Below are 16,333 nucleotides of genomic sequence, written 5' to 3'. Positions count from 1 at the left end.
ACAAAGGAATAGTTTCCTCTGGAGGGATGGAAACTAGGGAAATATTTGCTTGTTACATTTGACAGGCTGAATTGAGAGTTAGAAATTAAAGAATGGAAAATGGTTCGAAGACAAAAGCGTTTATGAATTAGTGATAGTAGACAAAAAGATGGGTACAGTTGCAACTATTCACTAGATTACAGAGAAACTGCAGAAAACCTGTAACACTGACGAGTGGAAATTTCAAGTGAGGCAAGGGAATTTTCAAGAAGCTGTAGCTCTCAAGGAATAATAGAAAATATTTTTCAAATATTGGTTATTTAAAATCGTATCTTTGTTAAAGTTGCTTTTTCACTTTACTGGAATTATTAGATTTGCTACCGATTCTACGAAAACGAAAACGTGACATTGGCAACGCTGAATGCTGCTTCTCGAATCCAGTTTTAGTCTTATTAAATATTTATTATGTGAAACAAATCCATACAATTTAAATACTGAGGTTAACTAGTATTTATAGATCCTTGACTTGCATTAGGAATATAACAAGAAGTTACTACTGGAATCGATAAATCATATTTATAGAACATGATGATCAACTTTATAGACCAGTTCTTGCGGTAAATTTTCTATTTTTCTTATTAATTGGTGTTACCTATTAAATGAATAATAATAATAATTATGCGAATCTGTACATCCTTTGTATCTACATTGGCCGACACATTCTTTATAATATATTTTGTTCAGTCTGGACAACAAAATCGCCGTTTTTAATCTTATCACCTTGTGAAGTGATTTTGAAGAAGTATCTTTCGAACGACACTATAAAAAATCTAAAAATTAACTAACTAACAAATTAACCCTTGAATAATTCGAGTTATTTGCCAAATAAGTTATTGGGCAGTCACAAGTTTCACAGTGTGACAATAGCGACAAATAATTGAATATTTGATATAGATGCTTTAGAAGATTTGTTTGATGAGGAATTAACTGAAAAAATGCAGCAAATGCCAGGAGAACGAACTTATTCCGTTCGACATAAAATTGATCATTACAATTTTTTGTCCACTGCTTATTGTTCAAAAAATAAAACAAACTTTACAAAATAAAACAAATCGGTGAATTGCTATCATAATAAATCTTTCTATGGATATATTTTTGTACTCTTATTAATATTTGTACAGATATTTATCAAGAGATGTCTCACCAATGAATAAATTATTGATAACTTTCAGATGTCTGGCTACAGGTAGCTTCTATTTTGTTCTTGGTGACTTTAGTGGTATTAACTAATCAACTGTTTTGAAAAATTATTAAACATTTGTTCCCGCTTTATGTTTTTAAGAAAAAAATGTATGAAATTTTCTTAGATTAACGCGGAAAAACTATTGAGGAAATTTATGGAATTGTGGAATTATGAGTGTGAAAACTACTTACATGTTTTGTTTCTGTGTCTTTATACTAATTTTTAGAAGGAATTTATGCTGAGCTGTTTATAAACAGAAAATATTTCTTTTTAATAATCACACAAGTTATCTGTGATGCTAAACTTAAAAATATCAAGTATTGTGGCAATATGGCCAGGATCCAATCACGATAGTCACAATTTTAATAGCTCACAAATAAAAATGAGGTTTGAAGCTGGCGAAAATCGTGAAGGTATACTGCTTGGAGATAGTGGATATCCCATGCGGCCTTACTTCTAGCTCTATTTTCCAATCCACATAGAGAAATTTGTATAAGTCACAAATAAGTGCAAGAAACTGCATTGAATGACTCTTTGGAGTGTAGTACTACTATATTATCTACAGACATGAGGTGCAATATTAATTAAAGAGGAAGACCATGAAATAATCCAAGAAAAATATTATTTTAGTAACCTTTTATTGTTTACATTTGTTTTTGTTTTCAATTTCAACTCTACAAGTTCAATTTTGTTTTCGTATAAAAGCATTCTCTTTCTATATTCCCAATATACCCTCTGCCTTTCTAAAGCTTGCTTCTCTTCTACAAATGACAGTTCTTTTCTTGCTATAGCAAGCTGGATGTCCACCAACTTCAGTCGAGAATTGCTTATTTTCGAAGTTTTTTGTTTTTTGGGCACTTGCAGCTTTGAATTATTCGTACGACGTAAGGAAGTTGGTATCCATTCATCCCCGTTTTTAGAAGGAGTTTTAAATTACATCATATTAATCAGGATAACATTTTAATTACAAAAATTATCTTTATCTGCGATCTTGAGGATCCATTGTCAGACCCAAGTGACAACATTAACCTTACCAAAACACTAAAGAGAATTAAGTACTGATCATTTTCACAAACACAATTCACAAACCGCTTATTTCTTTCCTTATCAAGAGATGGATGATTGCTATACAGGCATCTTTCATAGTGTTTCCAACCATACTATTTGTTAAGCACATATAAAGTCACAAATACTTAGTAGTTAGTTCGGATTCAAATCAACTGGGTTTAAAAAACTGTAACATCTATTTGACAATTAAAAGTTCCCACTAAAGTTACGAGGCTAATAATTATTTGTATTAGAATGAGACTCAACCGGGCCCAAAATATGCTTCAAAATTTACAATGGAATAGAGATATTGAGAAGATATCAATGTATTCATACTATTGATGATGTGTTGTTCAGAACAATCACGAGTTTACAATTTCATTTTGTTCTATATTAATATAAAATTCTTCATCGGATATGAAGAATAAGTAAGAAAGAAAAAGAAGTATGAGTAGGTAAGATGAATGGAGTTCTTAACAGATAGTGTTCTTCATAAACTGAATAATATTTATTTCTATAAAATTCATATTATGAATCTACAAATATTGTCGGTAGCTTTAGTACCCAACTTAATTATTGTTATCCTACCAACTATATTATAATTGCAACAAAAGAAATAAACAGATATATACCATCCAACCGGTCAGTACAATAAGCAAACCAATTAATTTAATCATAATAAACGCCGGAAGGAATTGTTCCGGTTCGTAATCCTAATGGGTACATTCTTGTAGCTGCTACCAGTTATATGAAGCCAGAAGAATTTAAAAATATTGACCAATAATAGATATTGTTGGTTTTAGAAGAGGAGGTGATTAATTTCAACGTAAATATGACCAATGTTCATCAACATTCGACAAGAAACAAACTTTTATGCATCACTTTTCCATCTGCTAAAACCTCAGATTCACAACATTTATATTATTATAAACACTGTTTGGAAGTTTCTTAATAATTCAACTGCATTGTTCATTTTTTTGTAATTGTTCACTTATTTTTCCCTTATTCTTCATTTTCTTTATTTCCGATTGGCCTTAGTATTAACGTCTTTTGGCGTTTTGTGCTTGTACAATATACATTATCACAACGATCTTATTTTCAATTTTTAGATATTTGTATCTACTGTCTACTCTTAAATCTTCTTAGGTTGTTCTGTTCTGATATTCATTCTTTTTCAATATTCTCTTTTCTTTCGTAAATAGTAGGTGTTTATATAAAAAAAGGACCAAAAAATTATGTCGCATTCCTAAATGAATTCCAAACGGTTTGACAAGTTTTTATTTCTAATTAACTGTATTATCAACAATATATTTCCATCTGGGATATAAAGTTTCAGTATCAGCTGATAAAAATCGATTATTTTTTGAGTAAATTATCTTGAGATAACATTTTGGACATGATCACAATTTTCAAATCTCTTATCACTGAGAAAATATTATAGCGATTAGAATATAGGGCGAGTATGGTGGGTAAAGCAGTACCTCCCACCACAATTCAGTTATTTCTTTCAAGTTTCAAGTTTCTACCCACTAAAACCGGATATTTTCGATTATAGATTGGTTTCTTCTATCAAATCATTCACAATAATGAACTGCATTAACAGTTTGTCCATCCAAGTTTGAAGAATTCAAAATGTCCAATTCCGCGTATATTCTACCAATCACAAAAATGCGCCATATTGAGATGTAAGTCTGGCTTCGTAGTACTTCGTGGTGATTTATTTATTCATTTGGAAGTTTAGAGTATGATATAGGATTCATTTTTCGTCTCCAGTTATAGAAAAAGGTTCTTAATGGTGCCATTAAAGCAATTGCTGCAATTACTTGGGGTTAAGCTTGTATTGACCCCCCCCCCTACATATCCCACAAATAAAAATGCGTCCTCTAAAAAATATTGCACCGGAAAAGAAAGGAAAATGATACCTTCTCCAGTTGTTTCAAATCTTAGTTCTGAAAAGCTGACATTTCACTGTAATTTCCTTCTTGGTTTAATATTTCGTACCGTCTATGTACCACATCAAAAGTGAAATAATAAACCTCTGGCGATACTATTTTTTTTTTATATTATACAATTATTCTTGATGCTTGAAGATTATTTATAAATTATCGAATTAATTATTACAGACAACTATCATTTAAAATATAAACTGGTCAAACACGTTTCCATAAAAAACTTCAACCTAGAAGCTTCTCTGTCGCTCCAAATCAACTTGACAAAATCTAAGAATCCAAAGAGAAAAAATATTTATACCTGACTTGTTTAGACCAAGAAATTGCAATAATTTCCTTATAAAACTGTTGATGCGTGTAATAATTACTGCACGCGATAATTATGGACATTTTAGAGAAAAAGAGATCGCGTGAAAGTAACACTTTAGATGTTATTGATAAGAAATACTTACGCTAGGAAATATTTCAAAATATAAATTTTTTCAATTTTTTATTTCTTAGACCTTTGGATATGTTTATGCTTCTAAATGTTCTTGATTTTAGGACTCTTCTGATTCAAAATTAGTTTCTTTCATAATTGTTTAAAGACAGATAAAGATTTAACGTTTCGACTTCTTTTAGTCTTCATCAAAATATAACCCAACCAATCTGTGCAACTTTCAATAGAACATTGAATTAATTTGTTCAACAAAAAAATTGGTAAAGAAAACATGATCGTAATAAATTATGATTGTTTTGTCCTTTAATTTGTTAATATTAGTAGCTTTTTCAGAGCCATTTTGACATATTTTTTATTTCCAAACAATAAAACATTGAAGGCAAATCTGATGATGTGTAGGCTACTACTTGATGGCACTACGTGAAGAACTATTTTTATTCATGATAGTATTTTCATTTTTAATATGTCTAATGATATTTTTATCACTTTTTTCATAATACTATTTCTCTCATAATTTGTTTGTTCACATTTCTTGAAATTAACATATTTCTGGTTGGACGCAGATGCAAATGAACAACCATCAAAAAACGAGCTTAACTTAAACATTTTCACTACTTTCCAGTATAGTGAAGAGAGAATCTACTACCAACGTTGGTATATTGGAATTGATTTGGTTAAACTGTTCAAAATTATATCAATTTAATCAAAATTCTTCATTTAATATTTTATTTGATAATTCACAAAAATCACATCGAAGAAATGTAGAAAAATCTTCTGATTTCCTCTCTTGTTCAAAAGCAGATCTTTTCACCTTGAAACTAAGTAATGGTATGAGGAAACCTGATTTCTTTTTTGAGGTTGCTCTAATATATCAGACTTGATTTGAAACGTGAAACATTTTCAACCGATCTATTTTGTTCTGAAGCAAAAACGATTATTCATGAGTGTCTTTCTCTTATTATAAGTTTTGTTCTTATTTTCTTATTTAATCCAGCTTTAATCTTAATTAATACAGCTTTCAATGCCGAATTACAAACTTTACAACCACCGAATATTCGACAATATCTATCATCATATACTTCGTTATTATCCACTCGACCACTGTTATCACGTTTGCAGTCTTTCTTATCATTATCTGTCACCAGTTAAATATTTTTCCTCTTTCTTTCAATTTGTTCGTTTATTTTTTTTGTTTTGAAAATGTTACTGTTTATATTTTCATATCACTTTTCAAAAGTCCATACTCGTTCTGATTTATAGATGTACTTCAACTTCAACATATTCAACAATTTTTTTGGCCCTGATTAGCTGCAATTAAATCGACTACTCACCGTATCGAACTACTGGCTATATGTAAATGTAATGTTACTAGATGACATATTAATTAGCACAAATATCGAAATATTTATTTGTACAAACCTTAGGCATTCGGTGATTTATGATGTAGCTATCACATCTTCAACATTATTTAATTTCTTATATTTTGAGTTAGGTTTCAATTATTGTTTTCAATGCAATTCCAAATTAAAAGTGCTATAAAACTACATGTCTTCTGAAGCTGTATTCCAGGACAAAGTTTTGGCAAACTTGTTTCGAAGTATGGATATTTCTAGATTTAACTAGTTTTATGTTATTTTTCAAATTATATAATCAGATTTATGAAAAATTTGATACCCAATTAAGGATTATTATACATCTGTTCAAAAGCTCGATCTCTTTGAACATGTACGCCAGGTATGTTCGTCCTTGTATCCATGTGATATAAAAATGCTAATAAATGAACCATCATTATTCTGCCGCTGAAAAAACCCATAAAAGTTCTTATATACGGTCTATGAGCGTAAATTGAGTTTATCCATTCGAAACAATCCATACTAGCATGACAAAACATAAGTGATCCCAAAACACCGAATGCTATTCTATTTACTGGAGATATGGGTCTCATAGACGGTCTGGAAGATATCAGTATCGCTATTCCATACAACATAGTAACCCAAATATAATAATAAGGATCAATATGAAATATCGACCTCAGTATATGTGGATTCACTGCATGTACTGACATCAAGAGGTAAGCCACACCACCTTGAAAGGATGCCGCAACACAGAACACTTTCACGAAGTCATCTCGGAAAATTGAGTACGATTCGTTGGTATCATTATTTGACATCGTTACTGTCTCACTCATTATTACATTGGTTGAGCTTTTCACCAAAAGTGTTTTGAATTTTATCACACAAACAGAATTTGGACTTGAAACATGACATTTAGAAAAACGTTTCTTTCAAAATCACGGTGCCATAACGGTCAAATTAGAATTATAATAATCACTGTTATTACCAACTTAACGGATAGAAAAATTACAATTATTTATTATGGTTTCAACTCCATAGAAATCAACACAACACGTGGTGTCACCCAAGAATCAGTTTTTTAGTCGTTATTACCTCCAATATTTTTAAATGACATTGTCTTGAGGTTACATTATAATATAAATATATAAATATAAATGTCATTTACTTCAATCTGATTTAGATTCAATGTGTGAGTGGTCAAAATCTAATACTAATATTTCTCACTAAAAAACTTGGCCCCATCCATTCTAATTTCTGATAATATCCTTGAAATATCTGCAACATCCAAAGATTTTATAAGAAATTCAACTTTATTGAGCATATCAATATTATCCTTGATGATGCCTTTAGAAACCTGGAATTTGTACTTAGAAACTCAGACAGTTTACTGAAGTTAAAACCGCATCTTCGATTTCTAATGCATTCGTTTTTCCAAAACTAGAATATGCAAATCTTATAAAGGACCTAGCTACCAAACTCATAGAAAAAATGTTGAGTATATGGTGGTTCAGGTCTGACAATATTTATCATCTACAGATTTGAGTCACATCCGACTCACATCTTTCTAAATTTTGATTTTAATCCTAAGTAGTAAGAGCGGTAGTTCCTTGATGTTTCGTAAAATAATGAATGGGAAAGCAACAAATTCATTTAGTTTGTTGCTGTTCTAGTTCACAATTTATTTGAACGGACAATTAAAAGATAAGTATTGTGTCATGGACGTTCACAAAAAGGCTTAGTAGGTGAGAGGTCAATACGATCTAATAATCTAGATTATATCAAGTGGGTAATTATTTAATACGTTTACTTTAATCAATTAAATGACCTTTAACCGGATACCATATACAACAAACAAGCGGATAGAATAAAAACAGTTGAAAATTAAAACCAAGTAGCTACTATTACATCGTTAGTGAAAAGATTTTCTTTAATTATATATTCCGAATAAGTGGAAGAGTGTTATGAATGTATATGGAAGTTTCCTATCAAATATTGTATTTTAAATCTTGTATAATTAAATCGCAAGGCATAGGTTATTTGTAAAGTTGATACAAGCCGTTAATTTCCAAATGAATATTGACTTAATATATCTGGCGAAACATTACAATGATCAGATACATCGATTTACAAACATTTTTATTAAAAATATTGATAACAATAATATTCAAGGGATAAATTCAGGCAATAGAAGTTGTCACTATGGTGTAGTTGGAGTGTAAAACCAGGAGGGATTGGACCGAAGTTAAGTTAGGTCGTGTTAGGCTAGTCGGCGATTTTCTGATTCCTGCCTTTTGAAGTACTGAAAGAGTTTACTAAGTATTTACTAATTATAGAAAACTCATTGAGTTCCCATTGAAATTGTGCTGGGAAAATGAGATTTTTCGAAAAAAACAAAAGTGTCCTGATGCGATTTTGTAAAGAAAATCTCATTTTATCTAGAAAATGTCAATGGAATCACAAGGATTTTTCAAGAAATCTTAAGTACTTTCTATACTGTTTATGGCTGGAATTGGCCTATGTGCCGCAAACAAGTTCGGAACTGGATCCAACTGACATCCAAAATTGGAAATCCAGCGAACCACCTCTCGGAAAGCAATAGAAAATCAACGACATTATAATGCTTTGATAGCCTCCCAACATATTAGGTGCGCTGAAAAATTCGTAAATATTTTTAGACCTGTTTCATTGGACCCAATATAGCTGATACTAAGTATTTTTGCAGTATTCTTAGTCAGTCTGTAAGTATGCTCTCAAACAATTTACAATTCTATTGGGGATTAATTTCCATTGGTGCAATGAAGTTTATCAAACTTTTTAAGGTTGTTAAATGATAAACCAATCAGATCATAAAGGTACAAGGATAACCTTATAGCTTTACCTTATGTGAAGTTACCTAACCTATTTTCATTAGATGAAAAGAGCTTGGTCAGACTTCACTAATTTCCAATAAACTTCCTTTCCAGGCTATATTAACCGTTTACCTACACAACACTGTCTATTCGAGAAAAAAGACGTGCTTCTTTGAGGATATTTCATATTTTTCTAAGTAACAGCTTTTAAAGAAGCCCTTTTCCAATAATAATAAGATCTAAAATCGCACACAAATCATAAATAAATTTACGTTAAAATCACTTGTTTATCCCACGGCGACCATTTGTAGAAGGTGATCTGGACAACTTCCTCAATTCGAACGGTTATTTTGATATATCTGGCTAACAGATTTTCGATGTTTTCGGAAAACATGTGTCTTATACGGATTTTTTCTTATCTGCTCACGTAAATACAGTTTTCTTGCGAGTTGTTAATCCGCAAATGATTTATACTCAATACATTGGTCACAATACAACCCGCATTGTTTATTGACCAATTTGACGTATTTTTAGCGATAAATCCAATACTGATACGACGTCCCAATTTAAAAAAGAGCGGCAGCTCTAACATGATTCTTTTAAAATAAACCAGATGATAATAGCAGCTTTGGTTTCCTATACGAAACAGGTACCCTTCAAGCACAAGAAGTGCGTGTAGTTGCACCACAAATATTGGTTCCAAATTCGTTTCAATGCGAAAAAAAAAACGGTTTTGATGCATTGGAGGCATCGTGTGGTAATTACTTTGTAAAAGATATTCAGTAAATTTATAATCATAGTGGTGAAGTGACATTTCTATATAGTAAATAGCATGCGCTTTTATAACCTAATTTATATTTCTAAGCCCTCGTCTACATGATTACTGTATTCGACATTTTTATTTCATTATAATTTATTAAATGCAATATAACTGCTTCCAGTATATTTATTGAATCTGTCTGGAAACAGATTATCATATCATAAATCTATTTTATCAATAATAAATATTGACAGATTTTAATTGCTTCTGTATTGATCGTATGTCTATAGGTTGATTGTATTCTCAGCGGTACTTCAATTTGAACGTGTAAAGAAAGCTCCAGTTACCTAGTTCTTTATTAGTGCAGTTATTTGTCAATAAGAAATATTGTTTGCATATTTGAAAGTTCAATATTATTTGTATGCTATTGAAAGTGAACAATATAATTATTAAAAGTCTATTGATTTAAAAAATCTATAATAAATTGTACGGTTTCTTCGAATGATTTGACATTCTGTATACGAAGTATTTCCATTGTCTCCTCCTGCTTCCAGATATTTCTTTTATTTCTTCCCTTTTGTTTCAGTAGATTATGGTACAAGGGTTAATCGAATATAACAAATTATCTAAAATACGAGTTGGTTAAAGTTTTCATCCTCACTAGGTACTTTGTATGTTTGGAAATAGTTTTGAAGCTTTAACGTTTGAAAAAATATCTTCCTCATATATAATTTCCAAATTGTTTGTGGTAAAACACAAAAATTATCACTCAATGTCTTTATCAATATTCTCCATACTCCATAAATGATTTGATTATTTCTTAACTAAGATTCACACATCACTAAACCGCAATCAATGAAATGGAGGGACACTTCGTTTCCAACGAAAGTTGAGCATAAACTAAACTTGACACCTCGAAAACTCTTGTGCACCGTTTTCTTTTTGCTGATTGGTTTCCTACCACAAAGCAAAACAATCAATGCACATGTTGACTGCGAGACAATTAAGAAATTGCGTCGCTAATACAAAACAAGCGCTAATTAAATGGAGGGACACTTCGTTTCCAACGAAAGTTGAGCATAAACTAAACTTGACACCTCAAAAACTCTTGTGCACCGTTTTCTTTTTGCTGATTGGTTTCCTACCACAAAGCAAAACAATCAATGCACATGTTGACTGCGAGACAATTAAGAAATTGCGTCGCTAATACAAAACAAGCGCTAATTAAATGGAGGGACACTTCGTTTCCAACGAAAGTTGGGCATAAACTAAACTTGACACCTCGAAAACTCTTGTGCACCGTTTTTTTGCTGATTGGTTTCCTACCACAAAGCAAAACAATCAATGCACATGTTGACTGCGAGACAATTAAGAAATTGCGTCGCTAATACAAAACAAGCGCTAATTAAATGGAGGGACACTTCGTTTCCAACGAAAGTTGAGCATAAACTAAACTTGACACCTCGAAAACTCTTGTGCACCGTTTTCTTTTTGCTGATTGGTTTCCTACCACAAAGCAAAACAATCAATGCACATGTTGACTGCGAGACAATTAAGAAATTGCGTCGCTAATACAAAACAAGCGCTAATTAAATGGAGGGACACTTCGTTCCCAACGAAAGTTGAGCATAAACTAAACTTGACACCTCGAAAACTCTTGTGCACCGTTTTCTTTTTGCTGATTGGTTTCCTACCACAAAGCAAAACAATCAATGCACATGTTGACTGCGAGACAATTGAAAAATTGCGTCGCTAATACAAAACAAGCGCTAATTAAATGGAGGGACACTTCGTTTCCAACGAAAGTTGAGCATAAACTAAACTTGACACCTCGAAAACTCTTGTGCACCGTTTTTTTTTGCTGATTGGTTTCCTACCACAAAGCAAAACAATCAATGCACATGTTGACTGCGAGACCATTAAGAAATTGCGTCGCTAATACAAAACAAGCGCTAATTAAATGGAGGGACACTTCGTTCCCAACGAAAGTTGAGCATAAACTAAACTTGACACCTCGAAAACTCTTGTGCACCGTTTTCTTTTTGCTGATTGGTTTCCTACCACAAAGCAAAACAATCAATGCACATGTTGACTGCGAGACAATTAAAAAATTGCGTCGCTAATACAAAACAAGCGCTAATTAAATGGAGGGACACTTCGTTTCCAACGAAAGTTGAGCATAAACTAAACTTGACACGTCGAAAACTCTTGTGCACCGTTTTTTTTTGCTGATTGGTTTCCTACCACAAAGCAAAACAATCAATGCACATGTTGACTGCGAGACAATTAAGAAATTGCGTCGCTAATACAAAACAAGCGCTAATTAAATGGAGGGACACTTCGTTTCCAACGAAAGTTGAGCATAAACTAAACTTGACACCTCAAAAACTCTTGTGCACCGTTTTCTTTTTGCTGATTGGTTTCCTACCACAAAGCAAAACAATCAATGCACATGTTGACTGCGAGACAATTAAGAAATTGCGTCGCTAATACAAAACAAGCGCTAATTAAATGGAGGGACACTTCGTTTCCAACGAAAGTTGAGCATAAACTAAACTTGACACCTCGAAAACTCTTGTGCACTGTTTTTTTTGCTGATTGGTTTCCTACCACAAAGCAAAACAATCAATGCACATGTTGACTGCGAGACAATTAAGAAATTGCGTCGCTAATACAAAACAAGCGCTAATTAAATGGAGGGACACTTCGTTCCCAACGAAAGTTGAGCATAAACTAAACTTGACACCTCGAAAACTCTTGTGCACCGTTTTCTTTTTGCTGATTGGTTTCCTACCACAAAGCAAAACAATCAATGCACATGTTGACTGCGAGACAATTAAAAAATTGCGTCGCTAATACAAAACAAGCGCTAATTAAATGGAGGGACACTTCGTTTCCAACGAAAGTTGAGCATAAACTAAACTTGACACAATTGAGCAGCGCGTTAAGTTTGTTCAAGCTTTTTAAGAAAATGGGCGTTCAAATCAAAATGCATTTCGTGCACTTCGTGATTTTTTTGGTCAGCATAATCGACCAAATGTGTCAACAATCGGGAAAATTGTGCGCAAATTTCAGCAAACTGGGTCTGTAGGAAATGTTAAAACACCGTTCTGCGGAAAACATTGCTGTTGTTCACGATAGTGTGGCAGTCAACTTTGACTCGTCGTCGTGTCCAACAATTAAACATCTCACGAACATCACTGATGCGAATTTTGATTAAAGATTTGAATTTACACGCTTACATGGTTCAAGTGACTCAAGAGCTGAAGCCTGCTGACCATTTCAAGCGTCGTCAATACGCCAAATGGTCGGTTGAATCCACGAGTGGTTGTTAAAAAGTCGATGCATTCACCAAGAGTGACTGTTTGGTGCGGTTGATAGGATGGCGACGTCATCCTTCGAAAATGAGGTCGGCCAAGCAGTTATCGTGAATGGTGTTCGCTATCGCGAGATGATAACGGACTTCCTGTGGCTAGAAACTGAGGATATGGACCCGGACGATATTTGATTCCAACAGGATGGTGGCTCTTGCCACACAGCCAACGAAACAATGACTCTTTTGCGCGAGAAATTCAATGGTCGTGTTATCTCACGTCGTGGCGATGTTATTTGGCCGCCACGATCATGTGATTTGACACCGTTGGGGATATTTGAAAGAAAAAGTGTACGTCAATAAGCCAAGAAAAATTCAAGAGCTAAAGGATGAAATAATTCGGCACATTAACGATATTGAACCTCAATTATATCTCAGAATCATTGAAAATATGGACCATCGGATAGAGGTATGCCACCGAAGCCGTGGTGAGCATTTGGCCGATATTTTATTTCACACATAATTGTCATAGATCCTTCTATTATTATAAAAAATACTAAGATAATTCTCTGAAAGCTTTTTGTTTTATTTACAATTAACATCGTGCGTTTTGGTTTGTTTTCGCGACCTGTCTAGTTCACTGTTTGACTGTTTGAACATAATAACAATATATTGTAATATAATGAAACTTTTAATAGGTATGTTTTTAAAGGAAATATCACAAAACATTTAAAATTTTTCACCACGAATTGCCACTGTTAGCGATACTACCGGTAATATAAAATGGTAAAAGAATATTTTATAAGTGCGTGCTCCTTATTTTACCTTCACCTTGATATTAATATGATTACAAAATATATGCATGTAAAAGCTCATTCCAACGTCTTATATTGGATTATAACGGAGAAAGTAGCGTTAACGAGACGTTTAAAATAAATTAAAACCATGTAGCGAAATATGAGCACCAAAAAACCAAAATCTGTGTACCTGTCAACCGAAAACTTGTCTAGAATTCACTGTATTTTTATTTTATTATGCAACTAAATGATTGATACGGTATTTATTGATGATATCTACGAATTTTGGTTACTTAATATGGACAGTGCTGGTGGTAAATTGTTTTCAAGTTAATTGCCTATGGCTGAAATTAGTTTATGTGGCAGTTATGATAATACATTTGAATTATAAATCTTTCGTTAGATATTAGCTGCAGGATAAGTTGTGCATCTCGAGCAGGTTAATTATTAGTTACTAATTTTGGAGAATATTTATTCTCTAATCAATGAACATTCTATACGTCAATAGTGGGACGTATAATGAGAGGCGAAAAATATGAATTATTAACGATAATAATGCTAGGTAAAACAAGTTGGTAAACATCATTCGATATTTTACGATTAAAAAATCTTAAAAACTCGCATAATAACTTTTGACGTTAATGAGTTACATAGTATTGAATTATTTTCCAAATATAAGAGAAATTTATTTAGAATATATACTAGACGCCTATCAAAACAAAATTTGTCACATCAAAATTGGGTAATTTTGCAAAACCACCGTCGACGTTTATTTTTTCAGTTCATATTATGTCAGACAGTGTAAATGTGAGTGTCGGCGTAGTGTTAATGAACAGTGCGTTCACAAATAATTTCTCGATTGAGCAATCTGCGGGCGTCGTGGATGCAACTCCAAACATCGGAAATTCAGTTAGTGAAGTGAAAAAATTCATTGTAGCGTAAAGCCATTGAAATAATAAACACTTAATACTCAACAGACCAAAACACACTTGAGTTTAAACTGATGAAAACCACCTGTAAGAATAAACAGATTCAACAAAAACCAAAACAGTATAAGTAACCAGATCAAATAAAAAAATATTTTTTTATTTTATTGTTTGTTGTTGTGTGGTAATTTGGTTAAGATAATTACGGAGACACCGCGCAATCTGGATTACTGTGACACTTTCTATCGAGGAGGAAAATTCATTCAAACGTTTTAAACTTTCACTTTATGTTTCTATATTAGAACGTATTTATTATATTTAAATATCCAATGATATTAATAAATATCTATCCACTGAGAAAGTGGTATACATTCGCATAATGTGAATACGTTTTTTATTTTAAATATTCCATTTACGAGACATTTATTCACACGATATCTTACTATAGCATAAGTACATCATATAGACTAGTAACGCCTTCATTTAAAACTTTCCATGCTTTTCATATACACAGATTGTTCTCCTTCTTTCTACCCTCAATACAATTGTGAGGACGAATCGTTGTGTAGATATTTCTGAAAATAAGAAAAAAATAATATGGAGTTGGAGTTAAATTTTTAATCTTAAAGGCGAAACGCCTTTGTAATGGGTAATGCGGGTACGAGCCCCACACAGCCCATGACAGCATTGCACATCCCAGCTGTCGTTGACATCCAGGGGAAAAATACTCGTATGCAAATTGAAGAGGAATGAGACACAACACTAAATGAGTCGTGTGACTCTAACCAACCCAACTAAGAAAAACAATCGATTTTATCCATCTATGTAATCTCCTTCAAGAGCAATACAATCATTCCAACGCTTCCCTAACTTCTTGATGCCGTGCTTGTAGAAGATTTTGTCTTTTGCCTCATAAAAGCCTTCAGTTTCGGCGAATGCTACTTCATTTGAGATCTCTACTTTTTGGATTAATTGTCTCTACCTTTTGGAGATAGTTGATGAACAATATTCTATGCGTATCCCAAAATACTGAAATCATAACATTTCCAGCTGACTGTTGTGACTTTGGATGCTTTGGACGTGGTTCACCGGCTGCAGTCCACTCAGATGATGATCGTTTTGATTCCGGAGTGAAGTGATGGATCCATGTTTCATCCATTGTCACATATCGACGCCAAAAATCTGATTTATTACGTGCACACACGGCCAAACACTGCACTGATCATCAATACGTTGTGGTTTTTGATCGACTGTGAGTAAACGCTGTCTTTTGAAAGCTGGTACTTCATAAACGTCACATGGAATTTACAATGGCAGCGCCATCTGTGTGTCAGTCACACGATTTATTGAATGACGTGAAACGGAGAGTCAAATGAATATTTTCCATGCTTTATTGGCGCGGTTTATGGGAAATGAATGAAACCTGGATCTACCACTATACTCATCAAATTAGAAAACAGTCAGTAGATTGCAAAGAGTGAATCTGTTCCGAAAAGGCGGTTTCATCGCCTAGAAAAAGTGAGGTCATGGGAATATGCTATCTCAAAGTAAAACAATAACAGGAGAGGGACTGCATTTTGAAAAAAAAGTGATTTTCCTTCAGGATAACGCACCTTTTCTTACTTCTGTGAACGTTATGGCTATAATTCCCAAATTACACTTCAAGTTGTTTGAGC

The 16,333-nt window shown here is 32.9% G+C and overlaps 1 protein-coding gene across 2 annotated transcripts in view; it reads left to right on the top strand.

The window, feature by feature from the left end:
- LOC130440517 (uncharacterized) overlaps nucleotides 1–16,333 on the top strand; it is a 71,298-nt gene that overhangs the window by 40,930 nt on the left and 14,035 nt on the right. The gene's annotated exons all lie outside the window — the stretch shown is intronic.

This window comes from Diorhabda sublineata, chromosome 2, assembly GCF_026230105.1.
Source record: "Diorhabda sublineata isolate icDioSubl1.1 chromosome 2, icDioSubl1.1, whole genome shotgun sequence".
In the NCBI taxonomy this organism is placed as follows: Eukaryota; Metazoa; Arthropoda; class Insecta; order Coleoptera; family Chrysomelidae; genus Diorhabda; species Diorhabda sublineata.
Note: the sequence above shows the minus strand (reverse complement) of the source record. Positions and strands in the feature narration are given on the sequence as shown.